The sequence below is a fragment of the Lipotes vexillifer genome, unplaced genomic scaffold, assembly GCF_000442215.2.
Source record: "Lipotes vexillifer unplaced genomic scaffold, Lipotes_vexillifer_v1.1 scaffold1241, whole genome shotgun sequence".
Lineage (NCBI taxonomy): Eukaryota > Metazoa > Chordata > Mammalia > Artiodactyla > Lipotidae > Lipotes > Lipotes vexillifer.
In genome coordinates, this window is record NW_006786552.1 from 347,854 (window position 1) to 371,973 (window position 24,120).

The window sequence follows — 24,120 nt, forward strand, 5'->3', positions numbered from 1 at the left end:
GCAGGAATGGTAGCTGGAATAAAACACTTTTCTTTCTCCTCTCTCACATTTACTATACAAATCCAACTACAGAAAGGCTGATGAAATAAACAATGACGGTTACCAAATGTCTAAGTTCATACAAAGGCTAGCCAGGAGGTGTAGCTCCCTTGGTGAGGACCCCCTTCCCTCAGGTCACAGCTCCGACTCCTAACCCCTACAAAGTCCTATCCTAAGCTACCACCCCATCCCAACACCTTGCAACAACTGGAGGCGACACAAAGTGGCAGCTCCACCCATGACTGTCAGGCTATGGAGGGCTTTCACACAGGGCAGGGCCATGAGGACAGGAGCCCAAATTGCGCAAGTTAGTAGATAGCACAGGTTTAAACAGCACTGAGTTAAGAGCGAGGAGCAGAAACATCAAATCCAAAATCTGAGAGAACAGGCTCTGGGAGAAGTAAACAGGTGCCTCAGATCTAAGCGGCCCTGTGTCCAGAGTCTGAGAGCTAAGCAAAATTCAAAATGCACACTTTGAATTCTGTGGCCCTGTCACCCATCAGTATCAGTCTTTCTCATCCAAACTCTAGTCCTGTTTCTCTCAAAACTACTGAACAGACTTACTGGTTCTCTATTTCTTTTTATAATTTCTCTTTTTAACGTAAGTAATACATAAATATATCCCCCATGTAAAAAATTGAAATAATACAGAAGCATAGAACCAAAGCAAAAGTGCTGCTTCTCCTCAGAGGGAAGCACTGTTAACAGTTTGCTATATTATATCTTTTGAGCCTTTTTCCATGAGTTTATGTCCATTCAAATATGCAGAGATTTGTGGTAACTAGGACCGTACTGTACATAATGCTCTGCAACTTGGTTTTCTTCATTGAAAGCTGAGTTCTGGAACAGCTGTTCTCAGAGGGTAGACCCCGTACCAGCAGCAGCATCATTATCACATGAGACTTGTTTAGAAATGCAAATTCTTTCTGCCCTGCCCCCCACCAGACCTCCTGAATCAGAAATCTGGGGACAGGGCCCAGCAATCTGTTTTAACAAGTCCTGCAGGTGATTCTAATGCACACTAAAGCTTGAGAACCTCTGTTTAAAATCTTTCCAGGTCAGGACATACAGATCTATACATTCTTTTTAATGGATGCATATCATTCCACAGAATGTGTATATCATAGTTGTTTAGCCATTCCCCTACTTAAGAGAGTTTTTCCTAATACAAAAACTGCTGTGATGAAAATTCTGGTACATTCACGTCAATGAACTTTTGTAGTATGTCTGTAGATGGATTTCTAAGAGAATTGTTGTGCCAAAGTGTATTTTTATTGAGATTTTGATACTGATAAACTGCCCTCCAAAAGGCTACCAATATTACCATCGACAGTGGTAATGCCTTTTTCCCCACATTCTCACCGACACTTGTTATTAGCAGTCTTTTCCTATTTAACAAATCTAATGAGTGAAAAAAAATGGCACAGTAAAATCACATGTTACTTGTAGGAGAGTGGAGTGTAGGTTCTGAAGTGGTAAGGTAAAAAACAAGCACATACAGTCAAAATTACCTCTGAAGATCTCTTAGGAATATGCTATTTTGGTGACATACACACTTGCTTCAAATATGGACAACTCAGTCAGCTTTTTTCCTAGGCTATCTCTGGAGCTCCAGATGAGATGTTTGGGGGCCTTGTCATATGAAAAGTCCACATGATTATACACCAGGCCCACACTCTGTTGTGGAGGAATCTCTCACACTAAGAACGCTTAATGAGATTGCCACCACCTGAGCAAATAGCAGGTCCCCCCCCCAGCTCTCATGTTACCTTCACCTGGGCAGAGCTGGATTCAGGTAACTTGCACACCCTATGAAGCAACTCAAGTGTGTCCCATTATTTTATTTCACATTTCCTTGATGTCTCTGTATACTGATTTGAAGAGTTTGAGAATCATGTTTCGATGGTCATTTATATTTCTTCTGTAGAATGCCAATTTCTATCTTTTATCCTTTTTTCAACTGGAGTATCTTTTTCTTACTTATTTGAAGGGGGTCCTTATATATTATGGATATTAATTTTTTATCTGTTACATATGTTACAAATATTTTCCTTCCATCTCAGTATTGCTCATTGGTACTCCTTTATACACACACATTTTTCACATGTTTCATATGTCTCTCTAACTAGATGACTGTAAGACTGAAGAATAGTGAATGTGTCTTACATTTTAAAATTTATCTCCTCATCCCCTCTAGCCACCAAGGTTGTAGTAGAGTTACTGATAGGAAGAAATGTTCATAAATTGAATGAGTTACCGTACAGAAAAGCAAAGTTTTAAGCATATAAACCCCATATTACTCAATATTCAATTTAATAATTTGAACAGTTTCTGCTAGGATTCCTTCTTTCAAACACTCTGTCCATTGGCCACTGTTTTACACTACTACCACCAGAAGAAACCTGTTGAGAACAATATAGGACTGTATACAGCTCTTATTGACCTTTCTTTAATTTCTGACTCCACAGATGAGAATCCATCATGAACTAAGAATTATAAACTCACTACAGATCCCTAGTTACTATGACGCTTTCATAGAATTTGGGACTTCCTTCTCTCACTTGTGTCAGTCCTTCCACTCCCCCATGAGACAGAGAAAAGGATAAGCTCACTTCTACATACAGAGAACTGACAAAAACTGTTAAGAAATAGGTGAGAGATGAGCCGTGGAAAAAGATTACTTCAGAATATTCTAAAACAAGTCATAATTTCTGGTAGATATCCTACAAAAATATAATTAGTTTAAAACCAACAATAAAACCACCTTGATCAGTTACCTAGAAATCCATTTGTTTAACTCAGGTAGTATACCAGGAAATGACATGGATTAAAGTTAGCTTAAAAATTAAAATTAGATGCTTTACTAACTTTAGATGGGTTTCGTCTTATAGCCAGAGTGGGCATTTAATCTATTACTCTAGAAAATCCGAAAATTAATCTTGTATTAGGCCAAATCACCAGAGAGCTATACATATGAACTGCACTGTTTTATTAATTTTGACTGAATTTTTCTTTATAGTCATAATATCAATCTACATTGAAAAACCGTTGTTGAATTTACCATGAAGATGATAGTGAAAACACTGTTTACTACGTTACCTATCCTGAGCACTCTGCTTTTGTTTTTAATCTTCTGAACACTGTGCAAATCATGTAACTGATTTTATTTTGATTTTTTGCCTTGACAGCTAGGAAGCTCAGAAACAAATGTGTGGTCCATGAGTGAGTAAGAAAGTATGGTGTGCATTTTGTTTATCACCCTCCCCTTGGCTTAATCTTTTTCCTATGTTTGTTTTCTATCTATGCAAATTCCTTCCCTCATGTGTTTTCATCTGGTTGCATAGTCTGCATTTTCTTAAATGGCCTTAAATACTTTTTGGAATAAGCCAAGTGATGGAGAGATGGATACCTAACTAGAGAGAAGAGAGAAATCAAGGTATAAGAGTGGAAGCTAAAAGTAAGCCCTCAGTAGGATCACAGATTTTCTTCAAGCAACAAAGTCTGGCATTACCTGAGCTGTAATCCAACCAGGGAACTAAAGTCCTTTAACTCCCTGCCTATCTCTCTACCTTGAAACCCCTGGTTTGGACATGTCTCTGACCTGACAGCTCCTCTACTTTGTGTCCTGGCCCCTGCCTTTGCCTGACCTTGACTGCCTTCTGCTTGTGACTACCCACACCTTGGCATGTGGAGCTGGGGCCCTGGCTGTGTTCCTAATAACTTTAATTTGCTGATTTTGGCCCCAGCCATGCTATAATTACTCCCAAATTCACATATGATGTAGGTTTTTATCACATTTACCTTCCAAGTTATACAGAAAAGTGCTTTCTTTTAGAATCTTTTTGGAATGCATGAAGCTTTTCAGAGTCTCCAGTGGTGTGATTTATAGGCAAAGAATTCATAGTACTCTGAAATTAAGGCCAAGACTTAAAAATCTAGAGGAGCTTCGAATTCTTTAAGTGTCTGTGTCCAACCAGAGGGAGACTTTGGAAGGTGAGAGGACAGGAGACTTTGGAAGGTGAGAATACAAGAGACCCCTCTATCAGGAGGCAAGAAAAGTTAAAGAGATGGAGTCCTGTTATGAAAGCAAATTTCAACAGCTTTCTGGCTCATAATCACAGCATTCTAAATACGAATCTGTAAAATCTTAAGAAACCTTTTTAAAACCTCTGCCCTCATCAATTATCTCCTTTCATATGTCATTTTCCACCTCTCCGCCTGCCCTTCTGTTTAACCTGATTTCCCCACATGACAGTCCCTTTCACTTTATTTCACCTTTCATTGCCAAGCTGTGCTCACTGCCCTCAAATCCACTTACAGCTTAACCTTTGCCACTGGCTTCTGCTAATCACCCTGCTTCTACTTTCTCCCAAAGTCAGGCAGTCACGAAAGGTTTCTTAAATGTCAAATCCAACAGACGTCCTCTTGCCAATTTTCATCGTAGTCATCCTTTGAGTGCGTGTGACAGTAGTAATAATAGTAGCTACTATTTATTGAGCACCTACTACATGCCAGGGCACTTTGCCATATCATCTCTTTCCCTCACAGCACCCAATAACATTGATATTATCTCAGCTAAAAGAGTTCACATAACTTACCCAAAATCACAAAACCAGCAATGGCAGAACCAGGATTCAAATTCAGGAATGTCTGTGTGGTGGATTACAGATGGCTGCAAATTCTCTGCAAGTCCTCCCTCGGAGAGGTGGAGTCTATTTTCCTCCCCTTGAATCTGGGCTGGCCCTGTGATTCGTTCTGACCAGTGGAATGCAGCAGAAGGGATGTGTGTAACTTCCATGGCAGGGCCTTACGAGAGCTGCAGCTCTGCTTTCGTGCACTGGGAAGTTGGCCGCCACATAGGGAGTTCAACAACCCTGAGACCACCATGCTGTGAGGAAGCCGGTGGATAGGGGAGGCCACGTGTAGGAGCCCAGGGCATGTAAGTGAAGACTTCTCAGAACTCGCGGCCCAGTCAACTACTAGCTGAATGTAGCAGCTCCAGCTGAGCCAACACTCCAGCTGATTCTCACTATGCGGAGCAGAACCACCACCTACCCAAGCCTGAATTCCTGACCCACAGCATCATGATAAACCATCAACTGTTGCTCAAGTCACTAAGCATTTCGGCCCTTTAGGGTTGTTTGTAACACAGCAATAAACAATCAAAGAAGTCTGATGCCAAAAGTCTTTGCCACCTGGCCTCTCTAATTTTCACTGTCTCCTATTTTCCCATGAACCCATTTCTCTTTCTCTGTTTTCAGACTTATTTAATGATAAATCTACTCTCAGTTACCTCAAAACTACTCTTTATTTTAAACAAATTTGAGCACATAGTATGCATACAATTTTGGTCCTAGGTGCTATGACAGATATAAAGATTCAGAAAGTTATAGTCCTAGCCCTCAAAGGCCCTTACATCCAATCAGAGAGATAATCAAACTACACAAATGACCCCAGATACACAAAGGAGTGAGTAAAGATGGATTTGAGAGTGAGAACTTGACATGGAAAAGCCCAGGTTCAGGGTTCTGACTGGAACCCTCAGATTTACAGAGAGGCCTCAGTACACAACTGGAGTAAACACACCCACGGAAACCTGGGGACGGATCAGCCTTGATTTCTACCTGCCGACCGTGCCCCACAAGCATCAGCAAGTCCAGACACCTGTGCCCCTGCGACCCCTCCCCTTCCCCCGGCGGTGTGCTGTCTTGCTTGGGCCCTGGCACAGCCTCTGAATGTCCCCCTTGCCTCCTTGCTTGTACTTTCTCCAGTTCATCCTTACTCTGTCTCTAGAGGTATCTTGCTAAAACACAGGTGGAGTTTTTGTCACTGTTCTCCTAAAGGCTAATGGCTTCCAGTTCTCTGCAGTCCCAACAAACTGCTCCAGATGGCCGTCAACACCCTCGGCACGGGGTTCTCCAAGTCACTTTCAAGTCCCAACTCTTAAGCCCACAACTCCAGTCCTGGACCCACTTTTGCACTTTTCCTGTGCTTGTGCTCTCACTTCGCTTCTGAAATATCACCTCATCCATCCGTAATGGTTCAGCGCAGGTACAAATCCAGGCCTTCCAGGATCTCCTTGGTCAAAATTACTTCTCCTCTTACACCTCCACAGACTTGACACCTTCCCTCTGTCTGCCTTACGTGTGCTCTTCGTTACATGAGGGAGTTTCAAATAGATTGTGAACTCCTGAAGGCAGAAGCTCTGCCTGTCTGATCTCTGCATCTCCACAGGTTTGAGCAATCCTTCATACACTGTCAGTAATTACACATTTATATTCAATTGATGGTATCCTAAATATTTGTATCTTTAACTTTGAACTCTGATTAAGCTTGCCCAACCTATTTTATTCTGAAACATTTGTATCCTCAACCCCAAAGATGCAGATTAACAACTGAGATTATCAAATCATCCTAGGTGGGACGTAACATTGCTAAATATAGAATCATGCCACAACCAGGCACATATGTTTCTCTAGAACATATTTTTCATACTGCATACACTTCATAATGAGAGACTACATCATACACATAACAAAGACCACGGTCTTATGCATGAGGACTGGCAGTGCCCTACTAATAACACTCACAGATACAAATGACCACTGAAACTTAGAAAATGTATTCTTTATCTCCTCCTTCAGCTACCATCCCATTTTTCTGCTCCCTTTAGAGCAAACTTATCAAAAGAGTTGTCTCTAATCACTATCTCAACTTCCCCTCCCTTTTTGAAATGTTTTATTATGTAATATATCATATATAATCTAAAGCTAGTGTAACTACCACCCAGCTCAAGAAACAGAATATTGCTATCACCTCAGGCTCTACTCCAATTTGGTTTTTATCCCCATAGCTCCATTGAAATAGCTCTTGACAGAGTCACTAGTTTCCTCCATGTCACCAGATCCAGTAGTCAATTCTCAATCTGTATCTTACTTGACTCATGAGCACTGATACATTTTCAGCATTCTCTCTCTCTCAACCCTTCCTTCTTTGGTTTCTGGAGTACCACCCTCTTTTAGTCCCCCTCTTGTCTCAGTGGCCACTACTTATCAAACTCCTTTCCTGGTTTCTCTTCATCTTTCCCATCTCTAAATGTTGGAGTCACCTTCAGGACCTTGTACCTTCTTTATCTACACCCATTGTCCAGGTAAAGTCTACTAGACCCATGACATTAAATGTCATGTATATTCTGATGACTCCCATCTGATGACATCAGACCAGATGTCTCCACGGAGCTCCAGACTCCTGTTTCTCACTGCCTGCTCAATAGCTCTACTCTGGATGACCAATTTGCATTTCAAACTTAATGTTGGAAACAGAGCTCTTAATTCCTGCCCCACCCCCACCAAGTCAGCTCCTCCTACAACCATCCCCACCTCAGAAAACAGCCTGTTTCCAGCTTCTCCAGGCAACAACCTTGAGATCTCCTCACTTTTTCTCACGCCCTACATCTAATCCATCAGCAAGCCTATCAAATCCACCTTCAAATTATATCCATAATCCAGCTACTTCTCACCACCTCCACCTTGGTCCAAGGTGCCATTCTCCCTTCCCTGTGTTATAACAGGTAAGAGCCTCTTACCTTCCTTGTTTCTCTGCCTGTACTCCTACCCACCCCACAACATTCCATTCTCCACGTACTAACCAGAAGATCTCTTTAAACAGAAGTCATTTCATGTCACTTCTCTAATCCGAACTCTAATGGCTTTTGATCTCTCTCATAAAAAACCCAAAACCGTTACAGCGGCCTACAAGACCCTGCCTTTCTCTTATCATGCTCCAGTTTGGCTTCCTTGCTATCCTAAAACACGCCCACCTCCTTCCCATCTCAGGAACTTTGCCCTTACTTTTTCCCTAGGCATGGCTTGCTCCCTCACTCCTTTTAGACTCTCCCCTCTACCTTATCAGAGAGGCTTTTTCTCAGCACCTTGTATAATAGTAAATCCCACCCCAGCTGTCACCCTCTACTCCCCTTGTCCCACTTTATTTTCTTCAGTCAGGCACCTATCACCACTTAGCATATTACATATTTTGTCTGTTTATTATTTCTCTCCCCCGCCAAAATAAAAACTCCATGAGGACAGGAAATCAGTTTTGTTCACTGCTGTGCCTGACACAGAGCCTGATCACAGTGTACACTTGATGAATACTGATCAGATGATTGAATAAATTAATTCCGAGCAACAGTTTACAGTCCATTTGTAAGTAGGTCACTATTCACACACATGCTCCTAGTTTTAACTAGGAAACTCTTACATTTTGCCAAACTTATTTGGCAAGTATTTTTTACCCTAGAGTCATTCTTCCCTGACTTGTAATTTTGTGCCAGATGCACTGATTTTTTTTCAACACCTTTCCAGTTAGAGAGCTTAACATTACCAAGCCAATAAACTATTTCCCTGTTCATATACATATTTAGTTACAGTTGGGGGTTTTTTTCCCCTCTTTTAATAGACACAGAAGTACCAAATGTGAACTTCTGGAAGGAAGTGAAGGGGGAGCAGAAGGAAGACCATGATCTCCAGAGAAGTACATCATCATCAAGGCAAAGACACAACACACTTTCCACCTGTTCCCTTAAAGTCACCGGCAGAATGGTGAAGCATGCCAAATCGAGGCGGACCACCAAGGCAGAAGCAACAACAAATCTAGTGATGAAGGGAAAAGGCCAATTTCTCTACATTCACCCCTCCTGGCCTTGAAGTTGAACTGAGGAGTCAGAATGTGTGGGACTCAGCCACGTATCCCTCTTAATTAGCCACATCACCTAGAGAAACTCAGCCTCTGGGCTTCTTCCTCTGCTCATGATTGCACTGGATTACATCAGTGGTTTTAAACGTTTTAGGGTCCTGAACCCCTTTCAGAGTTATGGACCATTGTATTAGTTTCCCAGGGCTGCCATGACAAAGTACCACAAACTGGATGGCTTATATTTTACCTCTGTCAAGACCATATTTCCAAAGAAGGTCACATTCTGAGGTACTGAAGGTTAGGACTTCAATATAACTTTTGAGGAACACAATTCAACTCATGACAACCATCTTCCTAAAAATGGTCCATTTTGTATTCAATCTTGGGGAGTTTACCGACCACTTGAAGCTCACCCCCTGCTACATATCAGCTTCTATTAACTGTATGTCTTGGAGCAAACCCTAACTCTTTTGAGCCCTGAATCCTCAACTCTAAAATGACAAAAAACTTACCTATCAGTATTACAGTGGAGATTCAAAGAAATTACATTTAAGACAGTAAATGTGAATTGTGAAGGGACAAACGATTTTAGAACTATTTACAGTGGTTGAACTAGGGCCCAAAGCTACGTTTAGAAGAGTGTGGTCTCCAAATGTTTTTGATTGTATATTTTATCAGTAAGAAATTTTTGAGTGTACCCTCTTAACAATTTCCTTTCTTATCAATTGCGTACAAGTGTTATTAAATTTAAAAAATGAATAAGATGAAATAAATAATATATTTTTTAACATTACTCCAAAACATTCAGCAGTTAGATTGCAGAGGTTTGACTGTGTCATACTAATGACTTCTTGCACAATATATACTGAGGAAGAGGTTTATCATTAACAGTAGTGGATATAAATCCATAGTTCAGATAGTCTTCATGGTAATTTTGAATTTTAAAAACTGATTTCTTGGCATAGCTGATTAGCTTGTCATTGTTTTGAACCTCATGTGGCTGATGAAGAGCTGTCCTAGGAGGAGCAGTGTCATCATCTCAGCAATTTTTTTCTGTTGCTCGGATGTGCTTGCATTAGGAGAATCAGATACAATCGGAGGTTGCTTTGCAGAAATCTTTTAAAGCCACTTGTCCACTTTGTGAAGATCTATTTAGTTGACACTTGATGGCATTTGCCATACAACCACTTAATGAAGCACCCTTTAACCTCAGTGCTTTCTAGGACTCTACACTTGAACCTACAAGTGGGGCCTTCTCCGCCCCTTGGCTGTGGAGCTCCCTCGTGATTCATCTGCAGATCAAACCAGAAAGGACCATCCAACACATGGACTGAGTGAAGGCACCAGGGTCAATCTTCATATTCAGTCATAGGAAAGCATAATTTGTTTCTTGGTTTTTAGATTTAAAATGCATAGGTATAGAAGACTTACTAGTTCCTCTCTGCACTGAGATGGGTTGTCCCGTATCCTCCCACCCTGGAGACCACTAGACAGTCAGTACCTCTCCTTTATTCAGCTTCGACCTCAAGTGTAGGTTCACACGAATAAGAGCACCTATTGACTAACTCATGCAACCAAAAGGATTAAGTTTGGAGCAGGGGAAGTACGGAGGAAGGTGGAGGGGGTGGTGTAGGTTTGTTTCCTTTCTGTCTCCTTGGACTGAGTAAAAGAATGATGATAAAAATAGAAGAACCTGTTATTCTAGAGGGATTTGATGCTACTCTGCCGAGAGAGGAAGGCCAGAAGCTGATCAAAATGATGAGGCTCTGGGCACAAGTACAGCTGCACAGGGACGCAAGTGACAGAGTCTAGCTCAGAGCTAGAGAGGCTACTTCCCTTCTTCTGGGTGGAACCAGTGCTTTGGCCTCCAAAGACCAGAGCCTTTGGGCGTAACCAGAACCAGCAGCCCCGCAGGCAGGGGTGTTGAGATGGTGTTTGAGAGGGCAGTAGATGTGGGCAAAGAAGAGTCAGACGTGAGAGAAATAAGAGGGCAAAGGTCACACGATGATGGTAGCTCAAAATGGCTGTGGCCACAGATGGAGCACACCTTTGAAGATTTCTAAGAATTCCTGGGCCGTATTCTGAGGGGTATTGTAGGCAGAATAATGGACCCCAAAGATGTCCGGAATCTGTACGTTAGGTTACATTCCTAGGCCACATAGCAAAGGAGAATTAAGGTTGCAGATGGAATTACAGTTGCTAATTAACTGACCTTAAGATGGGAAGATTACCCTGCGTGGGCCCAGTGTAATCACAAGAATTCTTAAATGGGGAAGAGGAAGGCAGAAGAGCCAGTGTCAGAGTGATACAATGTGGGAAAGCCTCGACCAGCCATTGCTGGCTTTGAAGATGGAGGAAGAGGCCAAGGAATGCAGGTAGGCTCTAGAAGCTGGAAAAGGCAAAAAATGGATTTTTCCCTAGAGCCTCCAGAATGGACCTCAACCCTGATGACTTCTTGAGTTTAGTCAGATTTTAAAGACATCTGACTTTCAGAACTGTAAGATAATACATTTGTGTTGTTTTAAGCCACTTACGTTTGTGATCATTTGTTATAGCAGCAGTAAGAAATTAATAGAGGGGATGTGCACCTCAGATCTTGCTATTATGGGGCTGCGCCCATAAAAATATATAAATCAGTATTATCCTGAAGATGCTGAGTGACTTCCAGAAATGTCCAAATCAGGCAGATTCCCTGTGACTTGGTGGCCTAGAGGTAACTAACTTCAAGCCTCTCCTCAGTCCTTCAAACACTAGGCTTCCCATCCCCTCAGTCTTCCAGAAGGAAGGCGTATAGAAGGGGTGGACTGCAGGATAAGGGCAGCAGGAGACACCACATCCATTGAGACTGATGCAGCATGCGTGCTGGAGCTTCCAACCCAAGGTGGCACAGAAAGAGGGGTAGGAGGGGACCAGGACTCCAGAGAGCAGAACCAGAATTCACACCAAGAATATGAGGCCAAAGTAAGCAGGAGCTGAGGGTTTGGATGCAGAGGAAGCAATAAGGTCACAGGGTCCAGGAGGAGACCCTCCCACACACAGAGTACGCCTCACCGTTCCCTAAACTGGCCACAAGCTAGGTGTGGAGCTAAAGAACAAAACCTGGATGAAGCCTGGTGGAAGGCAACACCTGTATCCCAGAGCTAGGAACAGGCATGATGCTGGGATGCCCATCTGTCCTCTGTGCAGGTGGAGAGGCCCTTTGGGACACGGAAAGCACATAATTCTGCTCCTTGGATTGTGCTCCACTGTGCTTGGCCCTGCCCAGAAGGACACATGGGTCCTACCCTCACCTGCCTCACAATACCTGTCCCAGATATGTGACAGGCCACCACAGCTACTTCTCAATGCCCCAAGTTCTACTTCTACCATACGGTTCCCTTTATTCTCAGATGGAGCCATTTCCTTTCATTCTGGTACTCCACTCCACGAGTCCAGAGTCTGGAAGGAACTCAGAGAAGAAATGCAGAGCTCCGTTCTCCATGCTGAGCACTGTGGAAGGGAGGGACTCTTCCCTGCCCAGGCAGGGCTGGATGGGGAAGGAAGTCTTGGCTCAGTGGCCCAGAGCAAGGGAGGGGAGGAACTCTCATGTACCCACTTCCTATCTGAGTCCTGCTAGGCATGGTATGTAAGAACCTTGATTCTACAGAAATAACCCCTGGGGGCTGATGGAGTGGAAGTCTAGCCAATGTAACCCTCCCCCCACTACCCCCTCCCCCAGAGCTCTTACAGGCCAAAGATCTCACTCCTATCCCCAACCCTCCAGCCCTAATCATGACTTAGGCAGCTGTCCAGGAACAACAGGCTCCTAACAAGATAAAATTGCTGTATTCTTTTCCTTGGGCTGCTGTAACAAAATATCACAAACTAGGTGCTTAAAACAACAGAAATTCATTCCCTCACAGCTCTGGAGGCCAGAAGTCCAAAATCAAAGTGTCATCAGGGCCAGGCTCCCTCTGAAGCCTCTAGGGAAAGCTCTTCTGGTGGCCCAGGTATTCCTTGGCTTGTGGCACTGTGGCCATCTTCCTGTATGTCTTTGTCTTCATATGTCTGTCTGTGTGTCTAGGTCCAAATCTCAGTCTTCTTTTTTTTAATTTAATAATTTTTAAAAATATTTATTTATTCATTCATTTATTTATTTTGGCTGTCTTAGTTGCAGCATGCGAGATCTTCATTGTAGCATATGGGGTCTTTAGTTGTGGCATTTGGGCTTCTTACTTGCGGCATGCATGAGGGATCTAGTTCCCCAACCAGGGATCGAACCTGGGTTCCCCCGCATTGGGAGCACGGAGTCTTACCCACTGGACCACCAGGGAAGTCCCTAAATCTCCCTCTTTTTATAGGGACACCAGTCATATTGGATTAAGGACCCTCTCTGCTCCAGTATGACCTCATCTTAACCTAGCTAATTACACTGTGGCCATCTTCCTGTATGTCTTTGTCTTCATATGTCTGTCTGTGTGTCTAGGTCCAAATCTCAGTCTTCTTTTTTTTAATTTAATAATTTTTAAAAATATTTATTTATTCATTCATTTATTTATTTTGGCTGTCTTAGTTGCAGCATGCGAGATCTTCATTGTAGCATATGGGGTCTTTAGTTGTGGCATGCGGACTTCTTACTTGCGGCATGCATGAGGGATCTAGTTCCCCAACCAGGGATCGAACCTGGGTTCCCCCGCATTGGGAGCACGGAGTCTTACCCACTGGACCACCAGGGAAGTCCCTAAATCTCCCTCTTTTTATAGGGACACCAGTCATATTGGATTAAGGACCCTCTCTGCTCCAGTATGACCTCATCTTAACCTAGCTAATTACATCTGCAATGAACTTATTTCCAAGCAACGTCAAATTCTGAGGTCCTGTGGAATTAGGACTTCAACATATCTTTTTGTGGGAGACATACCACAATTCAACCCCAGACAATCACCACTGACTATTCTGCTGAAATGCTTTTTTTCTGCTTTTACATCCTTCATAATGTACAACACACTCCCATCCGTAACATCTCTAATTTCTCGATTCTCAACCAGGGGGTGGGGATGGGGAAGGCAGGAACCAGAATTTTCAGGGGAGACACTGTAGTTTTGAAATATAAATAAACAAACAACAGTCTAATAGTTGTTTCACGGCAGGGTTTTTCTCAACCCTGGTTGCACTTCAGAATCGTCTGGGGGAACTTTAAAATACAAAACAATATGCATATTATTACAAATGTATATATTTGTAAAAATTAATTATATATTAATATAAATGCTGAGTTTGACTCCAGACCAATTACATTGGAATCTCTGGGGGTGGTGCCTAGGCGCTGGTATTTTTTAAAAAGCTCCCAGGAGATTGTAAGCTGCAGTGAAGATTAAGGACCTCTGTGCTGGGTGAGACTGGCTGTTTAGGGAATGGCTCCGCCCTGCAGTTGGTGACTACTCACGTTTCTCTCTGTTGGTACCCATAAAGTGTAGGGAGGATGCTGAAGGAAACGGTTTACACAGGCCTTGTTATCTGAGTGCCGAACATTCTGCTTAAGGATGGTGCCATTTTTGCCCCCCTGAGAGGTGAAAGGATGGACTGGTGACAGAGCAGGAGCAGAACCAGAGCTGAGTGTCCAAATCCCAGTTTGAAATGCCAGCTTCAGGCCCGCTAGAGTTCTGTCAGGGTAAGACTCCCTGGCAGCAGCTTGAGTGTGGTGCCCAGAACGAAGCCATCATTCCAAAGGAGGTCTGGTTGGGATGGAGCCAGTGTGGGCTGGTGTTTGTTCTGACTTCCAAACGTGAACCGTGAAAGACTGTCTTACTGTTTGACCCCCTACTGAACTTACAGCCACAATTAAACTCATTTTCTGCCCATGAATTCTCAAGCCACGGCTCTCTCAGCCTATACAGCTCACCAGAGTTTGCAAGCCTACTTGCTTGTTAGGGAATCCCGTTGTTCTTGGCAGTAGAGGTCTTTGGGGTATTCCAAGTCTGCCATGCAGCATACCAGCTACCCTTATGTGACCAACACTACTATGTCCTCCAACTCATTACACATTTTAAAACATTCAGCAGGCAGGGCAGTCAGCAGAGTCCTTGCCCAGGGCCTCCAGGACTTCCCTCCACGTTGACACCCACACCATTACCCAGTGCTCCTCAACACAGTCCTTCCTGGGCTATCTATGATCCATCAACATCACCACCACCATCCTCCAGCCTGTGTTTCTCCATCTTGGCTACAAAGACATCACAATAGATTTTAACCTTAGGGCAATATTCCAAATATATTCTGTATAAAACAGTCCCCATTTGCTTTCATCTTGCAGTAACACCAAACAAGGACATTAGTCGAACATAGCTTACTTTTAGTGAACCCATGCCAATTCCTAGTGAGCACAGCTTTTCCTTCTAAGAATTCATAAGCTATTCAAAGAAAAGAAAGAATCTTAATAATTAGCCCAGCATAAAGTCAAGCTCACCAGACAGTAGTCTGCAGGTCCTGCCTTCTTCCCTTTTCTGAAGAATTAAAACACATTCTCCCTTTCCACTCCTCTAACACTGTTCCTGTCCTCCAGAATTCTTCCAAGATCACTGTCAGTGGGTCAGCAGTCTCATCTGCTCAGTCCCTGGAGTATCACTCCTCCCAGCCAAGAAATTTGAACTCGTCTGGAGCAACGAAGTGCTCTCCTTACAATCCCCTCACCTGGCTTGGGTTTCAGTCTCCCTTTGCCAATGTTTATAGCCTTTGCAGGCTAAGCTGGAAAGAAATCATTCCCTCTGGAGGAGAAAGTGGTAGCAAAATGAAACCCAATCTTGACAGAGCTCTTACCATTGTCCCTTTACCTGGGGACATGAAATTTCCAGAACCTGGGGGAAGGTTATACCTACCAAGAGGGCTGAAGGGACCCTGTAGAGGGAGGCAGCCAAGCCCCCATCACACAACTCACCCACCAAGCACAAAGCTGCCACAAAGATGGAACTGAGAGGAAAAGAAAAGCCCTGCAGCCTCAGTTCTCAGAGGATGACAGTATCACTACTCATTGTAGACATAGGGGGAATGGGGACCAAGGCCAGCTCTGCTCCCCAAGGGGCAGTCCCATTATCACATTCATGGGTGTGTATGGGGGCTGGGGGGGGGTCCACATCTCTTAGGAGTGTGTCTGTTAACAAAGGAGTTGAGACAATGGATATTCAAGGCAGATTCCCTCAGACAGACACAGTGCAAGTAGTAAGGATTTACTGAGAAATCAGTCTTCATTTTCAATTGCCCATATAATCATCCATCAGTCAATTAGCTAAAACCCTCAAATGATTGATCTCACAGGTGGTTCTTTTGAATGGAAGGTGTCAATTCTTGAGGTATAAGGGAAAGCCAATTCCTTACAATATAAATACACTTTTGAGATTTTTTTCCTTGATAGCAGCCAGCAAAAATGGAATGCTTACTATATACTGTTCTGAGCAATTTATATTCATTAATTGCTCACAGCAACTCTATGAGGCTGATACCATTCATATGTCCATTTTACAGAGGAAGAAACTGAGGTGCAGAGACAAGTGATTTGGTCAAATTCATACAGCTTGAAAGTAGTAGAACTGGTATTTGAACCCATGCAGACTGACTACAGAACACTGAGGTAAATGAATTGTAAAAATAGCCCAGTTTTCTACCCCTTCCTGTATCTATGCTTGGAACCCTGTCACCAATGTGAGAAGTGCTCTGGCTAGCCTGCTAGATGATGAGAAGCCACATGTAGCAGAGCCAAGTTGTCCTAGACAAGGCCATCCTAGACCAGCCAGCACCCAGCCAAATTCCCAGCTGACCACAGCTGCACGAAGAAGCCCAGCCAAGATCCACCCAAGAACCCACAGACTCATGAGAAACAATAAATGATTGCTGTTTTAAGCAACTAAGTTTGGGGGTGGTTTGTTACCTACCAGTAGATAAGTGACGCAAACACCAATGCTTGACCACTACGCTATATTTTCTTTCCTATGACGCTGGCTTCACCTGACTCCAGGATTCTCCAGGAATGGACAGCTCCAGCTGTGATGAGCCTTCATCCAGATAACCACCTTACCACCCTTCATCCTTGTGCTGCCCCTGCCCTACCACTATGCTAACCCATGAAGACAGTTTATAACTATTCTTCACCTCTACTCCCTGGTTTTCTTTGGAATCAAGAGGAAATGAGGGTGCCTCAAACCCTTTGGTACTATTTCGAGCTCTGTTTCCTTGCCTACCCTCTTTGCCCATCTCTCCACCATTTAGGAGCTAAATGGGAATTAGGCAAAGTGGTGCCAAAATAATGAAATCAGCGTCATGAGGAAGAAAGCGCAGATAGTGCTTGAAGTCAGCACCTCGCATTCACTGGCCTTTCCCTTCTCTCAAGGTGGGCCTCTTACTCCAGGGGGATGGGGACCAGCACTCCCTGGAGGCACGCTCCTGCTTTGCCACCTGATCCCCAGGTGAACCCTGCAAAGCTGAACTTTCCCTGCCTGTCAGGATTCAGGAGGGGCAGCAAGCTGCACCTCCACAGGAACTAACAGCCCCAGCTGCCCAACTCAAATTAAAAAAGAGTTTGGAAACATGTTCCACAGAGCAGAAGCCTTCTGGGGCATTTCTGCCAGCTGCCTCCAGCTACTATGTTATGTTCTCAAGGAAATGGAGAGGATACCCAACGGGGAAGGAGGGTACCCCCAAGGCATCATGAGGGGTAGGGATTACAATCCACTAAAATGCGACTAGAAAAAACCCAAAGAAAGAAAAAGACTCATAAAAGACCATGGTTTTTCTACTGGAGTATTTCAAAACTTTTTTTGCTCTTAGGCACTCAATAAATGCTAAATGATGCTAATTCTTCTAGCTCTTCTTGCTTTATGAGTGAAGCTGGGATTGTGAGGGTTTGTTGCTCAGGCCAATAGCTAAGTGACCTGGGCTGATGAAGAGAAACCAAAGTTCCCCCAGGGTAAACCCAGCCTTGCTGTGCCATTAAACACCCACCCCCCCTCACTCATTACACTCCAACAATAGTTTAGCTTTAATTTCTTTTCCTTATATTTCACAGCCATAAGGGAAAATGTCCTGTGACAATTCTGTAATACTAAGACAATTACTGGTGACTCAGGACTCCCTGCTGCCTCTGAATCTTCTCACAGCTGAGGAGCTGGCTTCCCACCCACGTAGGAACAATTTGCTTTGTGAATTGGGAAATTCAGAATAAAAGAAATCTTTACCCTTTAAAAATGATAGAAATTCAGATGAAATTAGATGAAAACTCAGCCCAGGGAGTGTGTTTCAGAACAAGAGTCAACTGCAGGCATTGAGACCCACAAAGACTCATACTTTCTGAGCCCTACCGTCCACAGCATCCAGGCAGCCCAAGAGTATCCTCCGTGATTTCTCCTCCTTTCTCCTTTTTCCTGGGTATCCGACTTGTGCCCATTTCGCCTCTGCCAATGAATGGGGGAGGGGACGGTAAACTATGTTCTCCTTGAGAGAAAAAAATCCCTGTCTTATTCACCTTGCAACTCAAGCACTCAGCCCAAGCCTGACTTAGCATGAACAGAGTTAGAGATATCCTAGATTAGAGGGCATGCTCATTCCCAAATCCCCAGCAGACTGTGTTCCAAAGCACTTTTGTAAATGGGTAGTTTAGAGCTTGGAAAGCATTTTTTTTACATAAGCATGAAGTTCTAGAGACAGGCTATGACCTCAGACTCAATTATAAACCTCGAGATGGCCATAGAGTCTAATAATGCACGAAAAGTGAGAACTTCAGGTATTCCATTGCCTCCTCCTAAATAACCATTTAAAATAGTTTCCGTGAGAAAACGCATTCCAAATCAGGATGCCAGAAGCAGATTTCCATTTACTCCACAACCAAAGCAAGGTTTTCCTACCGAAAAAATAAGAGGAAGATGAAAGGGAGGAGATGCTGCCCCTACCAGAAACAGCCCTGATGTTCATGGCAGGTGCAGGTTTTGCAAGGAGGGTGGGATAGGACAGAAAGGACTGGATACCAGCAATGATAACCTGAAATTCTTTAGTTCAAACACTGGTCTTAAGTGTTCTAAAACAGGAACTAAAAGGCAGCTGCTTGAAGGGGAGTTTGGAGAAGGGAGGGATTTCCGGTTTGGGAGTCATAAATCAATGAGCCAAGGAGGGCCTGTGCTCACCTATGATGACTCTTGATTTCTGTTCTTCAGTTCCTTGACTGACACACTCACTGATACTAATAAAATTCTAACTCTCAGGTTTACTGTGTCAGTTTGAAATTGGGAGCATGGAGAAGGAAGCTGGATTGTGAGCTTCTTAAAGGCCGGGATATCCTATTCATTTCTGTCTCTTTTTTTTTTTTAAGGAAAATTTTATTCAAGCCAAATATAACTCAGGAACAGCCTCTCAGAAAGCTCCGAGAACTGTTCCCCCCTATTCATTTCTTTATACTCCAGTCCCCTTGGGGCTGAATTCATAGTTCATCAATAAATGAGTATAATTTAAGGAAGGTGTTTAACTTTTCAGTGTAGTTGCAAAACATGAGGGCTTTGGAGTCAAACTTCACAGATTCAAATCATTTTCCTTCCATAGGTGCAGGACCAGCGACTTTCTCCCAGGGCTTCCAGTTTTCTCCTCTAGAAAAAAGGATGGTGATAGCACTTACCTCAAGGGTCACTGTGGGAATGAATGCATTTGTATTTGTGAATCACATAGCACTGTGCCTGCCACATAGTTAGCACTCGATAAATCTAAGCTATTGTTTTCCCATCATCGTGTAGCTACTTGTCCTATATTTTGCCCCCCAAATTAGTTTCTCAGGGAACGTGGTGAACATGAAAGTTGGTTGGTGCAGTGTGTTGAATTGTGGTCCCCTAAAGATATGTCCCCTTGGAACCTGAGAATGTGACATCATTTGGAATAAGGGTCTTTTGCAAATGTAATTAAGACAAGGATCTTGAGACGAAATCATCCTAAATTAGGATGAGACCTAAATCCAATGACGAGCGCCCTTACTGGTCAGACAGAAAAGAAGACACAGAGAGATAGGGAAGAAAGCCACGTGGAAACAGAGGCAGAGACTGGAACTATGCTGCCACAAACCAAAGAGCACCAGAAGCCACCAGAATCTGGAAGGGGCAAGAAGCAGTCTCCTCTAGAGCCTTCAGAGGGAGCAGGGCTCTGCTGACATTTTGATTTTGGACGTCTGGCCTCTAGAACTGTGAGAGAATACATTTCTGTTAAGACACCAGGTTTGTGGTAATTTGTGGTGGCAGCCCTAGGAAACTAACGCGCTGGGTACAGTTTGGAACAACCTAAATTTGGTGAGGAAAACAAGCCAGAATATAAACTGGAATTATCACAAGTTCTTCTCCCAAATCATGTACTACAGGGAAATTTCTCTTTACGAAGGAAAAATCACTGGCTTCAGGGAATGGAACGTTCAAGCCATTCTTTCCCATCCACTCCCAACTGAGGACATTTCTGCTGGGAATCTTGAAAACACTGTGCATTTTTCCACAGGAATGCGGTGGTAGCACTCAATGTGCAGTAAGACTCTGCACAGAGTCAGCAGCTATGTGGCCCCAAATAAATGGGCAGGTGACGTGGCTCCCAGTCCTTGCCCAATAAACACACCCACGCTAGTCCCTGCTGTCTCCCTGACCCCATCTGTGGAGGTCCAAGAGGTCATTAGCCAAAGACTCCAAGCTAAGGAAAGATACCTGGTTGCCAAGAAATGTACATAATTGTATACTCCTAATTCTATGGGTTCTTGCAAATAATCTATGAAACAGATCTCCTTTTAAGTGAAAAATATATCCTGGTCATCTGCAGGATCCTTCTAAGCCTTTGGAATTTACAGTCCTCAGGAGAGAGTCCTGAGAGAGACGTTGTCGAACCCACTGATGCCTAGAGAAATGGTTTTCATTCCTTTCCTCTCTTCTAACTCCTGGAGAGAAATAGCAGCAGACAGAGCAGTGACTGTCAGAGAGGGGTGACTTTTTTAGAGCAAAGGCGTTAGACAAGATGACACATGCTGACAGGCTCAGCAAACAGTGGCTGCTCTGCCAATCAGCAGACAATTTCTGTGCGTCTGCAATGTAGGAAAGATTGTCAGTCACGCAGTGTTTCAAAGACAGGTCACGACGACCCTGTGTGTCATCTTCTAATGCCAATCAGCAGACAATTTCTGGGTCTGCAATGTAGGAAAGATTGTGAGTCTCAGTGTTTCAAAGACAGGTCACGATGACCCCGTGTGTCATCTTCTAATGTGAAGGTCAAAAGAAAGGGGAAGGTGGGTGGAGGCAGATGGGGGAAAGCAGGAGACCCCTGTGCAGGCAAATCAAGCACATCCAGGCAGGTCTCGACTCCTATTTTATGACAGAGCCTGGGGAACCCGTGTGATCACCTGCTTCGTTGACATCTGAGGCTCCCACCTCACATGTAACCAACACTGCATTAATTCCTAAGTCCTTTAGAACTCGTGAAAGTCACTTCTTCCCTGACTGAGGAAAGGTCTTTTCCTTCCTTCCTTGGTAATTTACTCAATTTATTTCCAGTCAGCAAAGGGTTGTAGGGAAGAGGAGGAAGCCACACATAGTACTCTGGCCCCCAAGAGTGCTCTGCAATGGACTTCATCGTTTAATTGAAGAGAATTCCAGAACACCGACCACACTCATAACCAAAAAATATTCTGAAGCCTAATAGATTCAAAGGATTTTTGTCATTACCTGTCATTTACTCTTCTCCTATTGCAAAAGGAAATGCTGAGACAGAGTGAGAGAGCCCCATGAAACACACAGGTAGATAACCTGAGTGCCTGTTTAAAGCACGTAAATGTTAAATTTCTCCACTTTCCACCAAAGAGCTGTGACGGGACATGCTGTCCCAGAACATACAGTTTAGATTGTAATACTTGGAATTAATGATGAAATGTTTCGGTTTAAAACTGTTTGTACTATAACTGCTTTTATTGCTAACCGCTTGACTTGGCTTCTGTGGAATTGAGCTTTGCTTGCCAGCATAATGTGAACAGGAAGACACTGGGTTCCAGATGGCTGACCCAATATTTCAAAATTAGAACGAACATCTTGTTACCCTGGGATATAAAAACCACACCTGTACAAGACTCGGGGTCTCACCTTTCTTTTGGTGAGGCCCCGATCGGTTTGTGCTTTTGTGCTTAATAAACTCCTATCACTAATCTACTCTTGATTTGCACTGGATATTAGTGTTCTGTCTTGGTTCTGATTTCTCTCCAGGGGAAGTTCGCAGGTGTGTGCGAGACCGCAACAGAGCTTTTCTGAGGAAAGGATACATTTTTACCACTCAAGATTAAGATAGAATATACACATGTGTGTGAACACACATGAGACTGCACTTGGTCAATCTACAGCCCTTCATAAGAGAACTGCGTGATTCTAATTAACAGGATACTTTTTAAGTAAATAACTTAGTGATTATAAAAAGCTATACAGTACATACAAATATGTTACATTTTTTTAAAAAAACCTCCATCCTTCCTGTCCAGAAATGTCCAGTTGGCCGTTAAGGTTGTGATAAAGGCAAAGTGTTGAGCACACGTAATCACACTGAGGGTCCTGCTAACCGACGAGTGTTGACGTTCCCTAGTTCAATCTGATTCATCGCTTGCACAGGAACCAAGAGATGGTAAAAGGGTCGGAGATTACACCAGGAGGAAAGAAAGAAAGCTTCAACCTACTTTGGGATAAGGATCCTTGTCACCGCTAAGATCCTTTTCTAGCAATTGCTCTGTTCCTGAAGTTCGCCCTGTCCTGAGGCAAGCAGTAGGGGGCTTGGTTATTTGTGTTTCAGATATGGAAGCTTCTCCCAAGATGGAAGAAGCGAGAGGAGTGAAAGTATAAAGGTTATTAGATATCAGAGGTTTGGCTGGGCACCACAAGCAAGCTAAGAGGAGTCATTGGAGATGAAGGGTCTGTTAAACACATACACATTTGCATGTACACACACATACACACACACACATACAAACATACACTTTCTAGGCTGCCTCGTATTTATTACCCTATGAAATTTTTGAACAGTTGCTCTGTACACAAATGCACACTAAAAATTAAATAAATAAGACTGAGAGAAAAAACATATCCAAGTAGATGATCTCTTATCAAAAGTCCATGCCTTGCTAATCAGAAACCACATCTTAATTCTGATAACTGAGAAATTATGTGGCTACAGTAAATAAAGAGTAAACCATTTGTAAAAAATCAAAACACACAAATCATCCCAGATACCAGTTCTCATTTCCTGACATATTACTGTACACAATACTGTTTTGGGATCCTGCATTCTTACATTGTTTTGAACATTCATCAGACTATTAATTTTACAAGCCAGGAGCTTTGTCCTAATCACCAGAACCTGTTTTTATACTTTGGAAAAGGCAAAAAAAACAACTCTGACTTGGGTGGGAATCATTTTGGGAATAATGGTGGGTGGTTGTTCACATCCGGATTAAGTATAACATTATGATGATGAATGCCACAGAGCCTCATCTGCATATAAATAGACCTAATCAGAAATGCAAATTGCAATCAGGAGACATTTTTAAAGACTGTGATAGCTATGTGATTGTGCAGATAAGGAAAGGTTAACACTTGTATTGTTAAAGCAGTTAAATGGCTCCCAGCCGGCCCAGGGCCTTCCTTTGAAAGAGACATGTGGAGGGTACAAATCTCCCAACCTGCAACACTCCTGGATGGAGCTTTCCAGAGCTTCATTTTCTATAACTAGAGGCTTGAGCAGGCCAAACATCAGCCCTATTCTGATGAAAGACAAACAACCAAACCTCTTGTACAAACCCTTAATGAATACAGACAATAGAAAATAAAATGGCATTTAAATACCCTTCAAACAGATCTCTTTCAGCACAATTGCCCATTGAGACAGAAATTAAAGGATGGAGAGAAAGTCATGACTGATGTAACATTTTTCTGATATTTTTTAGTGCTGGTATACATTTTTTTTCATCCCTAAATTTTTCAGCATACTGGAGAAAGATTCAAATTGGAAAAAAAAATAACCAGACATGATTATATAATTTAAAAAGAAAACACCAGTATTTAGACAGATTACTTAATCCAACACCGCATTTTCAGTCTTCTCGTGCAAAGCGCAAAAAATGAACATGTCAAAAAAATTAGAGTACTGAAAATATGCAATTGTTATGACATAGTCCTATCATTTTTAGAATATGTTACCTTTCAGGAACACCTTCTCCCCCACTTCCCTGCATCCGCCCCCACCCCCCCCACCCGCCCCCCCACCCCCTCCACCATCCCCTCCACCATCTGCTCCACCATCACCTCCACCACCTCCTCCACCATCACCTCCACCATGACCTCCACCATCACCTCCACCATCTCCTCCACCCTCACCTCCCCC

General features: G+C 43.2%; 1 protein-coding gene across 1 annotated transcript in view; it reads right to left on the reverse strand.

Annotated features, from left to right (window-relative positions):
- Positions 1-24,120, reverse strand: part of MYO3B (myosin IIIB) — a 428,901-nt gene that overhangs the window by 346,323 nt on the left and 58,458 nt on the right. The window lies entirely within an intron of this gene.